This window comes from Petaurus breviceps, unplaced genomic scaffold (genome assembly GCF_028583685.1).
Source record: "Petaurus breviceps papuanus isolate PSGF00001 unplaced genomic scaffold, PetGlider_PUasm1.0 90778, whole genome shotgun sequence".
Classification (NCBI taxonomy): domain Eukaryota; kingdom Metazoa; phylum Chordata; class Mammalia; order Diprotodontia; family Petauridae; genus Petaurus; species Petaurus breviceps.
In genome coordinates this window covers 2,217,750-2,235,371 of record NW_027187343.1, presented here as the reverse complement: position 1 = coordinate 2,235,371, position 17,622 = coordinate 2,217,750, and the positions used below count along the sequence as shown (strand labels likewise).

The following is a 17,622-nucleotide window of genomic DNA, read 5'->3' as shown; positions in this document are numbered from 1 at the left end:
CTTTATTTTAAACATCAATTCTAATTATGTGGTACTTAGGAAAATACCTACATGGTTAATCCGGCTACATTAAATTTAAAAAGTAAGTATCAGCTATCATGTCAAAGAAGTAAAAAAACTGCAGTACCTGAATACAGAAACCCAGAATCCATGTAACCAACATGATTCTGGAAGAGGGAAGAAAAAGTGCACACTGGAAAAAAGTTCTCTCAAAGAACAATGAATAAAGCAATGTATAAAGGATACATAACCAATAACCTAGAAAATACATATATAACTAAGCCTATAAAAACCTAAATGAGAAACAAAATCATGCCTTTTTTAAAAAAGTAACATTATGGGGTGGCTCGGTGGTGCAGTGAATAGAGCACCAGTCCTGGAGTCAGGAGGACCTAAGTTCAAATCTGGCCTCAGACACTTAACACATAATAGCCATGTAACCTTGGGCAAGTCACTTAACTCCAACTGCCCTGCCTTCCCCCCCTCCAAAAAGCCAAAAAAATGTGGTCTAATAAAGGAGAAATTAAATATTTACAACAAAAAGCATTAATTACAGAATATTTATAAAGAAGTTCTTTCTTTAGGTCCTGCTCTTAAATAAAAAATAAGTAATGGCTTTTTACTAAAATGTTTTTCCTTGTTGTAAGGAAGGTTTCAATGGGGGTTGAGGTGGAGAGAGTATTAAGTGAAAATGATTTAGTAAAAAGGAAAAAATAAAAATTTAGAAATAAACCTAGTCTTGAAAGATTGTGCATGTGTCTATAAATAAGTACAAGGGATTATTGATTTAATAAGAGTCTCTTCTCTCTAATTCATCCTTTATACCCAACCTTATACCCAATCTTCCTAAAATTCATGTATCTTATGTCAGTTTGTTAGCTACCTCAGCAGCTCCCAATGATTGAAGTATGAAATATAAACTCCTTGATAAAAGGATACAAAAGGGTACTCCACAATTTGGCTCTAATCTACTTTTCCAGGCCTATTTCTTAAGTATTCCCCCTTTCAGTATAATCAAATGGAAGAATTAGTCTTCCATTTCTTCCTGCCTTGAGCTATGCCCATTATCCAAAGATTGTCTCCCCCCACACACACATTTGCCACACTCTTTCAAAGTCCAGCCCAGGTGCCACCCCTTGATTTCCTATCCACCTGTTCCTGAATTACCCTACTAAACTTCTCCAATGTATTTTTGGCATTCTAACTTATAGATAATAATACTTACAATCTAACTTATACATAACAATGCTATAATACTTATATGCTATAGCTATTTATGTACATTCCTATTTGATTTTATGATGTTCTTGTGTTTAGACTGACTGTAACTTATTATGTGACCTTAGGCAAGTCATTTATCCTCATGCTGGAACATAATTTCCTCATGTACTATAAATAAATAAATGAATAAATAAGTGAAGGGGTTGGTCTAGATCAGTGGGGTCAAACTCAAATAGAAATGGAGCCATTAAATAATACTTAAGGATCCCTGCAGGTCACATATTGACTTAGAAAACCACATTATCTATATTCCATTGTATGTATTTTGTTAAATATTTCCCATTTTACTTTCCTAGCTATTTGGCTATTTGACTCTTTGATAGATTTAACTCTAGGATCCTATGATCCCAATCTTCCTTCAGGTTATAATGAGTAGCAGGGGGAAGTATACTGGATTTGGACTGATGATCTGAAGCCACCACTTAATTGTGAACGAACAAATATGAGAACTGTGAAGGAACTCAAAATCTGAAATAGAGAGTAGAGAACCACAACTGTCTTCTATCATTTAGTATAAACCAAATACAAATGGACCTGCAAGAACTTGTATTAGAAGCTACAGTTCAAAACAACCTAGTCTGTCAAGGAAATCTAAAGGCAAAAAATCTAAAGACACTTAGAAATAGAATGGTGGATCAGTGGAACAGATTAGGTACCCAATAAACTACAATACATTTTTAAATTAGGGATTCTTTGGAATTGTCTTGGATCACTGTCTTAATCAGAATAATTAAGTCTTTCACAGTTGATTATCATTACAATATTGCTATAACTGTATACTTACTATGTACTACGTTACTGTAGCAAATGATCATAGTAATTTAATGTCTGATAAACCCAAAGATCCAACCTTTTAGGGGAAGAACTCACTATTTGACAAAAACTGTTGAGAAAATTGGAAAGTAGTTTGGTAGAAACTAGGAAGAGACCAACATCTCACACTGTATGGTCAAAATGGTTAAATTATTTAGACCTAATGGGTTATAGTGTAAGCAAATTAAGGGAGCATGGAAAAATACCTGTCATATCTATGGATGAGGGAAAAGTTTGTGTTTAAGTAAGAGAAAGAGAGAGATCACAGGAAGTAAAATGCATAATTTTGATTACATGAAATTAGAAAGTTTTTGCAAAAAAAAAAACCTAATGCATTCAAAATTAGAAGAAGAAAACTGGGAGGGGAGAGAATTTACAGAAAGTTTATAAAAATATGAGTCACTCCCCAATTAATAAATGGTCAAAGATTATGAATAGTTTTCAGAAGAAATTAAAGCTATCAATTGTCACATGAAAAAAAATGCTCTAAATCACTACTGATTAGAGAAATGCAAATTAAAACAACTCTGAGATACTACCTCAAAACTATCAGATTGGCTAATATGACAGAAAAGGAAAATGACAAATGTTGGAGGGGATATAAAGAAACTGGAACATTAATGCACTACTGGTTGAGTTGTGAACGGGTCCAACCATTGTGGAGACAATTTGGAACCATGTCCAAAGGGCTATTAAACCATGCATACCATCTGACCTAGCAACACAACTAACTACTAGGTCTGTATCACAGAGATCAAAGAAAAGGGAAAGGACCTATTTGTACAAAAATATTTATAGCAGCTCTTTTAGTAGTGGCAAAGAATTGGAAACTGAGGGGATTGCCCATCAATTGGGGAATGACTGAACCAAGTTGTAGCAATATGATTGAAATGGAATACTATTGAGCTATAAGAAATGACAAGCGGGGGCAGCTAGGTGGTGCAGTGAGTAGAGCACCGGCCCTGGAGTCAGGTGGACCCGGGTTTGGATCCGGCCTCAGACACTTAACACACACACACACACACACACACACACACACACACACAACTAGCCTTGTGACCTTGGGCAAATCACTTAACCCCAACTGCCCTCCAAAAAGCAAAAAAAAAAAAAAAAAGTAGGATGATTTCAGAAAAACCTGGAAAGACTTTCACTAACTGAGGCAAAGTGAAGTAAGCAGAACCAAGAGAACATTGTATATAGTAACAGCAATATTGTATAATGATCCAATTGTGAATGACTTAGCTACTCTAACCAATTGTTGTTCAATTGTGTCTAAGTCTTATGACCTCATTTGGGGTTTTCTTGGCAAAGATACTAGATAAGTTTTCCATTTCCTTTTACAGCTCATTTTACAGATGAGAAAACTGAGGCAAACAGGGTTAAGTAACTTTCCCAGAGCCACACAATTAGTACACAGTTGAGGCCACATTTGAACTCAGGACTTCCTTACTTCAGGCCCAGCATTATATACACTGTGCCAACTAGTAGCCTGTATTCTGATCAATACAATGGTCTAAGATAGTTTTGAAGATCTTATGATGAAAAACACTATCCACTTCCAGAAAAAGAATTGATGGAGTCTGGGTACAGACTGAAGCATTTTTTTTTCACTTTCTTTATTGTGCTTCCAAACCCCCCCCCCCACCCCATGGCTAATATGGAAGTGTTTTGTATATAACTGATATCTCATTTCATGCCTTCTCACTGGATAAAGGAGGATTCAGAGAGACAGAATTTTAAAAAAAATTGTTTTTAAAATGAATGCCCCACCCCCCAAAGAATAAATGTGAAATTTAAGAAAACCGGGGAAAAAAAAAGCACATGACTTAAACATCTAGATGTGGACAACAATGTCAACTTCAAGGAGACATGACAATTGATAAGCATATATTAATTTCTTACTATGTACCTGTGTTAAGGACTGGGAATACACAGAAGCACAAAAGATAGTTCCTGCCATCAAGGGGCTCACAATCTAACGGAAGAGACAACAGGCAAACAACTACGTACAAACAAGAAATACATATAAGATCAACAGAGCATTAATTTTTGTCATTCAGTTGTTTTCAGTCTTGTCCAGGTCTCTGCAACCCCATTTGGGGCTTGCTTGATAAAGATACTACAGCATTTTGCCATTTGCCTCTCCAGCTCATTTTAAAGATGAGGAAATGGAGGCAAATGGGGTTAAGTTGATTGTCTAGGATCATATAGTTAGTAAGCATCTGAGGACAAATTTGAATAGGAAGATGAGTCTTCCTAACTCCAGGTCCAGTTCTCTATCCACTGCTCTACCTAGCTGCCCTTAACTATCATAAAGTGGAACAGAAAAGGATTCCTGAAGAAAGTAGGATTTTAGCTGGAACTAAGAATCGGTATAATACTTACTGTTACACTACAGAATCCTAAAGCTATAATTTGTACTCAATGTCTTAATGATCCCACAAGTTCAATTCATCAAATCTTCAAGATTCCAAAGCAGTTTAAGTACATCACTTTTATTAATTGTTATATAAAAAGTTCTAAGGATGACTTTTTATTACCTATTTTTATACAAGCAAGGAATTTTGGCATTTATATTAAGTAACCTATTTACATTAAGTAACCCAGGAAACCTGTAACCTTAAGTCCAGAAACTCCATATCAAAGAGTCCATTCAGTATTTTTAAAGTATCTCTCAATATCAACATATTAGCTTCTGTTGCCCTTTGTATTACTCTGCATGATTGACAAAACCAAAACTCTACCTTCTGTAATTTATACAAAAAATGGTTTATGATTGATTAATGTACAGAATATTTAACTAGTTAAAGCAGTCTTTACTTTCACAAAGTAGTTTATTGCAACAAAGGAAAGTTTATGTTCACGTTAAAGCACATACAGGATTTCCTTATCTGAGGTGCCAGATATGACTCAAAAGGTAAAAACTATACTCATCACAGACCAGATTATGTTACCTATGTAACTGAAGAACCACAATGCTGTGACACTCTACCCACGGTTTAATGACATACAAATTTCTAATATAGGGAGAAGTTTTTATTACAGGAAAGCAACGGTAACTTATCAAAAATTACAAGGTGTTTATAAGTTTTTGAAGAATCTGAAGGTCTAAGACCTAAACCAACTTTCCTACAAAGCAAAGATATATGAAGACATTTTTTTTTTAATGGAGAGAATTTTAGCTATGGCAATTAAGAAAATTAAATATTAAGTTTGTGTGGAAGAAAAAAAATTTAGTCAGAAATAAGACAGTTTAATGTATTTGGTCCTCTAAAAGGCAACATCTAAAGTTCACAATAAAGAAAAATCATGTTAGTAGGATAGAAGAGGTTTCTTTTCTTAAAAAGTGTTTAGTTATTCTTTGGTTTTTTTTGGTCTTTTTGGAGAGTGGGAGGCAGGGGTTAAGTGACTTGCCCAAGGTCACATGGCTAATAAGTTTGTCAAGTGTCTGAGGCGGCATTTGAACTCAGGTCCTCCTGGTTCCAGGGCCAGTCCTCTATTCACTGTGCCACCTCGATGTCCCGAGTTATTCTTTAGAACAGAAAAAAAAAAAAAATAATGATGGGGCGGCTAGGTGGCGCAGTGAGTAAAACGCTGGTCCCGGAGTCAGGAGAACCGGAGTTCAGTTCTGGCCTCAGACACTTAGCACACACACACAAAAAAACACTAGCCGTGTAACCTTGGGCAAGTTACTTAACCCCTATTGCCCTCCAAAAGGCAAAAAGAAAAAAAAATGACGGTTCATGAAACAAAATCTATGGGTATGTAATATTTAATCCTCCTTAATTAAATCTATCAAAATTTGACACACAAAGCTTTTAATTATTATATACTTCCTAACACTATTAGATACATAAACATAAATGCTGAATCACCTCAATTAAGTAGCAATTTCTATTTTTTTCTACTCACAAATTTATATTGTATTTACTTTTTTGGGGCTCTTTAAAAAATATAACCTTTGTACAATTTATCATTTTTTTTTCTTTCAAAGATAGTTGCTGGGAAAAAAAAAACCTTATTTAATTAAGTAGTCTCTCCTTCAGCAACTTTTCCAGAGATTTTTCATAATAAAAGGCATGGAGGAAAGAACAGTACTTTGTACTCAACGATCTTACATAATTTCACCCAGACTGCTTTTAGTGGCTATTTGGAAGCTTGATAAAACTAACTTACTGCAAACGGTTAGCTAACCAAAGTATAATTTGAAGGGTTTTTCCAACCTGTTTCCTTCCCCAGTATGGGTTAACTAGACAAAACAAAACAAAAACAAAATGGGATTTAACTGGGGGTGGCTAACTGGCACAGTGTGTAGAGCACCGGCCCTGGGGTCAGGAGGACCTGAGTTCAAATTCAGCCTCAGACACTTAACACAAAAACTAGCTTGTGTGACATTGGGCAAGTCACTTAACCCCAATCGCCCTCCAAAAAGAAAAAATAAAATGAACTAAATAAAATACTGTGTTTCAGACTGAGCCTGCGGGTGATATGACTGATGTCAATTAAGTCAACAAGAATATAAAGAATTAGATACCAAAATCAAAACAAAAAATACATCAGTAAATACTTGGATTCTTTGGGGAAAAAATTTTTTAAAGTAAAATACTAGATGGTTGGCAAATTATTCACCAAATCTCAAAATACTAAAAAGAATAAAAACCAAAAGAAATAAACTGAGGATCCTAAATGTAGAGCTACAAAGGAACTCAGAATTCATCTAGTATAGCCCTCTCATCTTATGGATAAGGAAGATGAGATCCAAGTTAAGTGACTTGTCCATGGTCACACAGGCATTACCTAAGCTGAAGACAGACCTCAAACTAGGTCCACTGACTCCAAATCCATCACTCTTCAACAACACCACTGATGCACTGCTATACTTTCTCCAGTGAAGGCCATAAGTCATCTATTCTATCTCAATCTGTACAATTCTGTCGTCCATCAAACATCCCATGGCTATTACTCGATGTGACAGGCAGATCTTGCCTACCATTTTTTTTCCTGATTGTACACCTCTGCATCCTTTACAGTGCTTCAGTTAGTCAGGAGTAGCATCTTGCTCATGCCCACTACATACCTACCTCCCCACTACCCTTTGGGTAACCCCTTAACTTTAAGTCTTCAGAGACTGGGGTATTACAGACTCAAAGCAGTAAAACATTATTAGAAGAGTACTGTTGAAGAAAATAGGCTTTTATTTCAGGGGAAAGCTTGGGATCATTAAAAGTTCCACACAATTTTCAAAAGGCTATCTTACCCACTATACTTTTCCTGTTCAATTACGGGCACAGTTCACTTTATGTTATTTCTACCCAAGAGATATACAAATACACAGAATACCCATTAACCAGACTATTTTATACATTAGACGTTTGGTCAATGGGCATTCTTCACCAATTGGTTGTTCCTGTGTGGATAATTGGATCACACTACTTTGAATGACTGTCTCAGTACTTAATAAAATCAGTACAATGTCATACACAAACAGGAAGGAGCATCTGTATAACCTTACCACTCGTAGGCAAACTATCTTGGATGTCCCAGAACACAGTGGCAAACGCCTTTTGTGAATACATATATCCTATTTTAATACCTTGCTTGATAACAATCAAGAACTAAGTTATCTTTGTTGTTATATCCTTCAAGAAATCTTGCATGATTCTAACACAAGCAAGGCAGACAACTTGGAAAAAATTATGTTCCTTGGCTCTACAGAATCAAATGTGACTTTTTAATCAACAATGAGTATTATATTGTGACCTTCTAAAGTCAATTTTATGACCTAAAGAGATGTAAAAATATAAATGGCTTCAAAAAAAAGATTTAGCTATATTTGTGACTGATGGATTATAAAGAGCAAATGAGAATGCTCTCAGATATCCATGTAACTTTCTGAAATCGTCAAGGAAGACAACCAAAATATCCCTTGATGCCCTGTACATAACAGGATCAATAAATATCTGCTAAATAACCAAACAAACAATAACACTGTTAAAGACATAACCCTGGAGTAGTTGGATGATAAACCTGATTACACAAGGCACTTTTTACCCCTTCAAATAATATGCAATGTGATCTAGAAACCTAAAAATCCTTACAACGTACTGTTCCAGAATCTAATCTGGAAACTTCCCTAAAAAGTTTCACTGTTGGGGCGGCTAGGTGGTGCAATGAATAGATCACTGGCCCCAGAGTCAGCAGGACCTGAGTTCAAATCCGGCTTCTGATACTTAACAATTAATAGCCGTGTGACCCTGGGCAAGTCACTTAACCCCAAGTGCCCCTCCAAAAAGCAAAAAACAAAACAAACAAAAAAAGTTTTACTGTTGCAATGTTAAGAGCAATCCCCAAGAATTTTGAAAGACTATTTAAATAAAATAATATTAGCTAACATTTATATATGTAATGTATCCATGGGTAGGGTGATGTCATGTGTAAGTAATACGTGCAATGACAATAATAATAACCACAATAATGATAATAGCTAGCTTTATATAGCACTTTAAGGTTTGTAAAGTGCTTTACAAATTTATTCCATTTTATCTTTACAACAATCCTGGGAGATATGTGCTATGATTATCCCCCATTTTACAGAAGAGGAAACTAAGGCAAAAAGAGAAGTAGCTTATCACACAGCTAGTAAGTTTCTGAGACTGAATTTGAATTTCCTGACTCAAAATCAAGCGTTCTGTACCTCCTAAACCCTATCTTCTCTACCTTCTATTCCCACTATTCCCACCCTAATATGGACACTCATCATTACCTGCCTGAACTGTAGTTTTTGTAAGAAATTAAGTCTTCCCACCTTCACTCCTCCATATTCTTTCTACCAATACAAGATTAGTTTTCCTCATGCACACATCTGATTACAGCACTGCTTTCACTCCAGACTATACACCCTACTGCCTACAAAGGAAAATTAAAATTCCTTAAACTTGCAATCAAGGCCCTCTAAAATCTGAAACTATTCCACCTTCCCAAATTACTCTCACTCCACTTACCCTCAAGGCCAAGGTAGGCCATTTATCATTCTTGTATAGGTTTTTTTCAATTCAACTCAACAAGTTTTTATTAAGCTGTGTAGTACCAGACACCAAAGAGATAAAGACAGGTGGAGTCCTCAAGGAACTCATATTTAAAAGAAGGGAGTAAACAAATAAACATAAGATACAGTGAAAAGGGAAAGAGCAAACCAGAGGCACCAGAGAGGCTTCCTATTAGAGGCAGCCATGCCTTTTCTCACAGCATTCCCTAAACATAGAAATGTCACTCCAACCCAAAGCTTAAAATGCTAACTAACCTTTAAAGCCCAGCTCAACTACCAATTCCCCAGATTCCTTCAAGTTCCAGCTAAAAACCCAGAAAAAACCTTTCCAAACACTCCTCAATCCAGGGCTTTTCCTCTGCTGATAGTGTATATAGTTTGTCTGTACCTGTTTGTATGTTGTCTCACCCTTTGTACTGGAGGCCTTCAGGCCAGGAACTCTCTACCTTTCTTTGTATCTCCAGTTCTTAGCATAGTGCCTGACACATAGTAGATAATGCTAATTGACTCCCTGAAGCCTCTCTTCTAGATAATAATCCTTCCCTGCCCCAGTTTCCAAATATCACATAGCTTTTAATTTGTATTTCTCCTGCACTTACAAAATAAACTATAATAGAAAATGCACACTTCACAGTAATAGATTCTGAGTTTCACAGGGGCAATCATATATATTTTATTTATGTGTTAATATACTGTATCCTCCAGTTGAATACAAGTTTCTTGAGCGCAGGTACTACCTTCAGATTTTTTTGTTTTTAGATTTCCAGAGCCCAGAACAGCAGATGACGTAGTAGATGCTTAATAACTGTGTAATTGTTAGAAACATAGCTAACTGACTCATATTAATGATGGAACCAGGGATTATGCTATATAGTAACAAAGTTTATGTTTGGCACACATTTATTAATTACCTTTATTGTGCACTGTGCTAGCATAAGGGGATACAAAAACACAGTCCTTGCCCTCCAGTAAGCTACATTTACCTAGAGAAGACAACATGTTAACAGATAAGTAAGGAATCTGAGACCAGAAATCACATTAACAACCAGAGAGATAAGGAAAGGCTTCAAGGAGAAGATGGAACCAGAGTTGAGCCTTGAAGGGAAGAGAAGGATTCTAAAAGGTAAGGAGGAAATGTGTTCCAGGCATGAAGGCTAATGGTGCAAAGTGAATGCTAAGTTTGGGGAGTAACAAACAAAGTTCATCTGGAAAATAGAGTAATGTGAAATATATGTGGAAAGGTAGGCTGTACCAGGCTTTAAATGCCAATATAATTATATTTTATTCTACAAGCAATTAAAATTTGCTTAAAGCTAGTTGCTAATGCCTCGAAGTATCAAATTTGGGGGTAGAAGAGTAACGTGGTTTTGTACTTTAGGAATAGTATTTTGGTAGCTGTATGGTATGTAGATGAATTTAGGAGGGGAAGAAATTAGAAATAGAATAATGAGTAAGATTTTAAAATAATCAAGGCAAGAAACTTTGAACTTTAGTGGTGATTCTGTAAGTGAAGAGACAGATGAGAAATGTGGAGGCAGTCTTGATAATACTTTTGGTTTATAGTAAATAAAGTAGACATGGGAAGAAAAGATGGAGAAGAAAAGAGGATGATTTGAGTCAAACTTGAGTAACTAGGACTTAGTTATAGAAATAGCTAAGATTGAAGGGTAATGGATTTAAGGGTTTAATATAAGAGATGAGTTCTGTAGTTTGTGTTTTTATGTCCAGACTGAACTATGCTGAAATGCGCAAGAATGGCTAAGTGAACTGATTAGAGAAATGCAAATTAAAACAACTCTGAGGTACCACTTCACACATATCAGACTGGCTAATATGACAAAAAAGGAAAATGATGGATATTGGAGGGGATATGGGAAAACTGGGACACTAATTTGTGGAGCTGTGAGCCAATCCAATCATTCTGAAGAGCAATTTGGAACTATGCTCAAAGGGCTATAAAACTGTGCACACCCTTTGATCTGGCAATACCACTACAGGTGTATAACACAAAGAGATTAAAAAAAAAAAAAGGAAAAAAAACCTATTTGTACAAAAACATTTATAGGAGCTCTTCTTGTGGTGGCTAAGAATTGGAAATCTCAGAGATGCCCATCAACTGGAGAATGACTAAACCAGCTGTGATATGATTGTGATGAAATATTTTTGTGATAAGAAATGCTGCCAAGCAGAATGACTTTCAGAAAAACCTGGACTTACATAAACTGATGCAAAGTGAAGTGAGCAGAACCAGTTGAACGTTGTACACAGTAACAGCAATATTGTATGAGGACCAACTGTGAATGACTTAGCTATTCTCAGCAAGACCATGATCCAAGACAATCCCAAAGGCCTAATGATGCAGCATATTATCCACCTCCAGAGAAAGAACTGATGTTGTTTGAATACAGGCTAAGCATATTATTTTTAACTTTCTTTCATCCTTTTTCTTTTATTCAAGTCTTCTTGTAGAAAATGACTAATATGAAAATGTTTTACACAACTGCACAGGTGTAACTTATATCTGCATACCATCTCAAGGAGGTGGAAGGGATAGAATTTGGGACTCAAAATGTTTTTTTAAAAAAGTTTAAGGGCCAGGTAGCACAGCAAGTAAGAGCACCGGCTCCAGTGTTGAGAAGACCTGGAGATCGAATCCCGGGCTCAGACACTTAGCACCCACCCAGAAACACCTGGCCGTGTAACCTTGAGCAAGTTACTTAACCCCAATTGCTTAAAAATATTTAAAAAAAAAAAGTTTAAAACCTGTTTTAAAATGTAATTAGAGAAAAATATTTAAAATCAATTAATTATTTTTAAAAAAGGAATGGCTAAGTGAAAACTCACCAATACCATTAAACTCATCAATAAATACCTGCTACCCATTCATTAACATACATCTGTAAGTTACACCAAAAGGCTAGCAGGATGGGACAAAGGGTTGTGTTCACTTTATCTGAATGCCAGCATTATTCAAATTTAGCGAGGAGCCTCTTAAAAAGCCAACATAGAGGGGCCCGCTAGGTGGCGCAGTAAATAGAGGTATCGGCCTGGGAGTCAGGGGGACCTGAGTTCAAATTTGGTCTCAGACACTTAGCACTTACTAGCCAATGTGACATTAGGCAAATCACTTCACTTAAACCCAATTGCCCTGCCTTCCCCCCTTCAAAAAGTAAAAAAAAAAAAAAAAAAGCCTATATAGCAAAAAGTTGATATTTATAAAATATTTTTTTCAAATCAACCTCATTTAAAAAAAAAGCCTCATTAAAGTTAGGAAACAACTTAGTTCATAAAGTATTCACCTTTTTTAAAAATTCAACTTAATAATGAAGGGCCTACTATATATCCCTAAAGCAAAAACTCAACCTAAAATTGGTGAACTTATTTAAAAAAAATTTTTATAGCTATTGTTATGTTTTAAAATTACTAAAATATATTGGGTTGCAAAGGAATTGGGCTTCCTTTGCAAACCAATATATTTTATTAATTTAAAAACATGACTCTGAGAAAGGGTTCATAATCTTAACCATACTGGCACAAAGTATCCCTATCCCCCAAACCCCAAAACAAGAACCCTTGCCCTAGAACATTATGGTAAATAATGATGAAGATAAAAGGACAAGTTCTTTACTGTAATTTATAGTCTAGTATTAAATAAAAAACACAGATATAACTATAATACAAGTTCATTAGAGAAATAAAACAATAATAATAGCTTAAGTATGATGCTTTAAAATTTATCAGGCACTTAACATATTATTTCATATGCTTCCACAACACTGAGGCAGGTAGTACAGGTTATTTTCTCTACTCTAATGATGAGGAAACTGAGGTTCAAAGAAATTGAATGATTTGTCTAGGATCAGTTCTTAAATGACAGAGGTGGATTCAAATCAAGATTTCTCCTAACTCCAAGTCCATCTTCGTTCAAAAAAGTGCTACGGTATGTTAAGTTCAAGAAAGGATTGGGCCTATGGAGTAAAACCAACACAGCATTAGGCTTTCATCACTTATAAAATGAGGTGTTCCAATAGTTGACTTGAAAGGGTCCCCTTAAACTCTAAGTAGAAGATCCTATGATCTCTAAAACCTTCAGGCTATAACAGTAGAATCTGTTTGAAATGCCATCCTAATAAACTAAGTTCCTACACCTCCCATATTGAGGATGCTTAATGAACAATAGTTGTCTTGGTACTCATGCTTACCCTATGGATGTTCAGAATATTTTTTACATTGTACATTTTTTTTAGGCATTATTACTAATTTTGGGATTTAACACTAAAATGTTAACTACCAACAAACCCAGCAATTCCTAGCCTTTCTAGAGTTGTGACAACCAATGATTCTTTCCCTGGTTCAAGATATACTTATGCCTCCCCTAAAAAATAATTACTTGCATTGATTTTTTTTAATTAAGGCAAATCCTAATATTCATTTGAGAATTTGTCACATCTTGGTATGAATATGGAGGAAGAGATGGGTTGGAATTCAACAGTCCAAGGAGGACTTAGCACATCCCATGTTTAGAAAACAGCTATTTGTGCTGTGTTGCACAGAATTAAGCAGATAGGTTGACAATGGTGAACAAGTCTCTACAATCTCATCCTCAACTAACAAAGCAGTTTTCCCTACAATTTCTGTAAAACACAGATGCAACCATATCAATCCATCGTCAACTGCAATATACTCCACTGGTTCTCTATTATGGCCAGAATCAAATACAAAATCCTGTTTGTCCTTCATTGCCCTATTCCAATCTCCCGCTTTCCAATCCTCTTATAATTTGCTTCTCATCACATACACTTTGATCCGGAATGGTGGCTGTCTTGTTCTTCAAACAAAACACATCATCTCTTGGCTACCAAACAAAACTCTGGCTGTACTCTGTGCCTGGAATGCTCTCTCATCTCCACCTACTGTCTATCAGACTTCCTTTAAGTCCCAACTAAAATCCCATCCTCTACAGGAAGCCTTTCTCAACTCCTCTTAATTCTAGTGCCTTTCTCTCTTTAATCATCACCTTTTTATCCGGTTTATCACTTGTTGCATATTTGCTTACTTGTTGCCTCTTCTACTGAATTGTGAGAGCCTTGAAAAAAAGAATCAACTTATACCTTTCTTTGAATCCCCAATGCTTATTAATTAGCATAGTGCCTGGCACATAGTAGGCACTTAATACATGTTTATTGACTATAGGCAAACTACATTTTTTTTTGCTTTTTTTTTTTTGGAGGGCAATTGGGGTTAAGTGATTTGCCCAAAGTCACACGGCTAGTAAGTGTGTCAAGTGTCTGAGGCCAGATTTGAACTCAGGTCCCCCTGACTTCAGGGCTGGTGCTCTATTCACTGTGCCACCTAGCTGCCCCTAGCAAATTGCATTTTTAAAAGTCCTCAATCCTTTCAACATTGAATATACTTTAAAATTACTCTTTTTTCAGAACTAAGAAGCAAGAATGAGATAAATATAAACACTACATAATATACATTAGTATAACTGATTCCAAACAGTTTTTCAGTGTGCAACACTGTCCAGCATTGCAAATTTGAAGTCAAGGAGACTGAACTTGCATCCTGCACAGGGCTTCAACTTCCTCATCAACAAAATCATGTGTTCCACTGGCTGAGGGTCCATTCAGACTCTAAGTCTATGATCCCTAAAATCATAGTTACAACCATAGATTGTTTTAAATACCATCTTAATACACTCAATTCCTACATATCCAATATTGCAAATGATTAATGAATAACAGTCCTCTCATTACTCACGCTTACCCTAAGAATGTTCAGAGTATTTTATGTTGTATACAATACGAGTGTTATTACTAATTTTTGTAATTAACACTAAAATGTTAACTACCAACAAACAGTAATTCCTAGACTTGTGACAACCAACAATTCTTTCTTTGGTTCAAGATATACTTAATACCTCCCCTAAAAATGGTTACCTGTATCGATTTTTAAACTATGGCAAATCCTTAATTTTCATTTAAGAATCTGTCAGACCATCATGGTATGAATACAGAAATGGGAATCACTGTAGTGGGAGAAAGGGATTATATATTTTGTGTACAATATATAGCACACTGATGCTGGAAGGTTGTCATCCTTTACTGGTTAAATACCCTGACAATACTTAGTTTTCTTCCTCCTCCCTGCCATGCAATACAGTCATATAGTATCCAGTATCCCAATTTTAATGCTGAAAGGAGTCATCTAATTCAACCCACTTATTTTATAGACAATGAAACTGAAGTACAGTGGAAATTAGGTGACTTGGAAAAGGTCACAGTTATCATGTAACATATAACACCATACCCAGATTTCCTTGGTCAAAAACATTTGGTCAGGGGAGGTTAGGTGGTGCAGTGAATAGAGCACCCGAATCAGGAGGACCTGAGTTCAAATCCTACCCCAGACACCACAAAAACTAGCCATGTGACCTTGGGCAAGTCACTTAACCCCAATAGCCTTGTCTTCCCCCCTCAAAAAAAGAGTTCCTGCCAGTCTCACAAGTTCACAAAACAATCCTACAGTCTTAGAATAGGATGGAGTCAGAATTGATGAAAGGTCTAGGACCTAAAACAAAAAACACGCCAATCTTCAAACCGATTCTAGGTTTAAACAAACCAAAAGAAAACACCTCTAAAAGGTGGTAGACTAAAAAGAAGTAACATTTATACTATATGCAATAATTATACCCCGTTAAAATTTTAAGAAGTAAACTAGCCGTTAGGTGATGCAGTGGATAAAGTGATGGGCCTGGAGTCAAGAAGGCATTGAGTTCAAATTTGATCTCAGACACTTAATAGCTGTGTTACCCAGGGCAAGTCACGTAATTCTGCCTCAGTTTCCATATATGTATAATGAGCTGGAGAAGAAAATGACAAACCACTCCAGTATCTTTGCCAAGAAAACCCCCAATGGGGTCATGACAAGTCAGACAGACTGAATAACAAATTACATACAATATATACACATGCACTGAGTCTCCAGTTGACAGCAAAACGAACTGGCAAACGTTTCAATGTTTGTTTTATAGGACTGGGTGAAAGCTAACTGTCCCCGCTCCCGGCCATATTTTTCCTATAACTGTGTTTCTCCAGACTTTCTGAAATTTCTCAACGAGTTTCAGATCATACGAGTCAAAGGACAATTATTTCCCCACTGCAACGCACGCATGTGCCTGATTGTTTTCCTATCAGATGAGAGCACACGAGGTAAACCAGAGACAAGTAGAAAATGTGGGTCCCCGTGCGCTTCCCCGATCTCTCCCGGGGGAGGGAAGGATGCGGGCAGGCGAGGTGGGGCGGATCCAGCTGCGCCACACCACAGCCATGTGCCGCCGCCGCCAAGCCCGGGGAAGAGGGAAGGAGCGAAAGAGGTTATATAATAGTAACACCCTCCCGGAGAGCTCCGCGCAGGGGGGTGGGGGTGGGAGGCCGCCGCCTAAGCTCGCCCGCCTGCCTACTGCCTGGCGCGGGGCTGAGGAGGTGGGTCCCGGCATGCTCCCCTATCCCCCAGGAAAGGCCTTCCCCACCCCCAAAGCGGAGCGGCGGCTGTGCAGAAAGGGCGATCAGCGAGCCGGGGAGGAAGGGAGGACCCGCGGCCGCTACCTGCCTCAGCATAAACCCGGCCTAGGGCGAGGGAGCAGAGAACGAGGTGGGCAGCGACAAGGGGGGTCCAGGCCGCGCCGACTGCCACCGGCTCCTGCCGCCCGCCCGAACCCCCCCACTGCCTTCACCTACCCGCCCTGGCAGTTCTCTCCTTCCCACCATTACCTGGAAAGGGCGGGTGACCCAGCTGGTGGCTGCCGAGTCCAGTGGGTCGCGAGGCCAGGACGCAAGCGGCTCCCGCGCGACTCCGTCACGTCACAGCATCGCCCAGGAGACCCCTCCCCCCTGCGGCTCGCGACTCCTAGGAGCGGCTCCCTCCCCTCCCCCCCGCAACCCAGACCCGCGATCCTCCCCACACCATCTCACCTCACTCAGCCCCCAACCACCGAGCCGGACAACGGCTCAGCAGTTAAAACGCAGCTGCGAACCCCGCCGTGGTTCCGAGGATCCCCCTCTCTGCCTCCTTCCCACTCTCAAGCTATGTCGACCGCGCTCTGCGCATTACCCAGAGCCGCCACAACTGCCGCCGCCTGGCTAAGTCTCTCACACCGGGAAGGGGAGGGGAGGCGTCGGGGAAGGGGGGGGGAAATGGGAGCTGCGGAGTGGAAAGACCCGGAGATCTCGGCAGCCAAGCGCCGGGAATCTCGCGAGAGCTCAAGCCTCCCGATCTCCTACCGCGGGAATTTTCAAACTCTCGGGTTTAGTGAAAGGATCCCGAAAAGGGGGAGGCGAGGCAGGGGAAGACCGAATGGGGCTGGGGGTGGGGTAAAGACGCCTTCATTGGCGTAAGCCCGTTCTGATCCCAGTAGAAGAGAAGAAAACTACGATTCCCAGCATGACATGCGTATTTAACCACCCAGTTGCCCGACT

General features: G+C 38.1%; 1 protein-coding gene across 4 annotated transcripts in view; it reads right to left on the bottom strand.

Moving 5' to 3' along the window:
* AHCTF1 (AT-hook containing transcription factor 1) overlaps nt 1-17,353 on the bottom strand; it is a 111,740-nt gene extending 94,387 nt beyond the window's left edge. For 2 of the 4 annotated variants that reach the window (XM_069069127.1, XM_069069125.1), the window contains exon 1: nt 17,119-17,353. The gene's annotated coding sequence lies outside the window, so the exon portion shown is untranslated. Of the gene's footprint in view, nt 1-16,917; nt 17,061-17,118 lie in introns of those variants that run through there. The other 2 variants (XM_069069126.1, XM_069069128.1) reach the window with 2 other exon arrangements.
* Nucleotides 17,354-17,622: the final 269 nt, after the last annotated feature.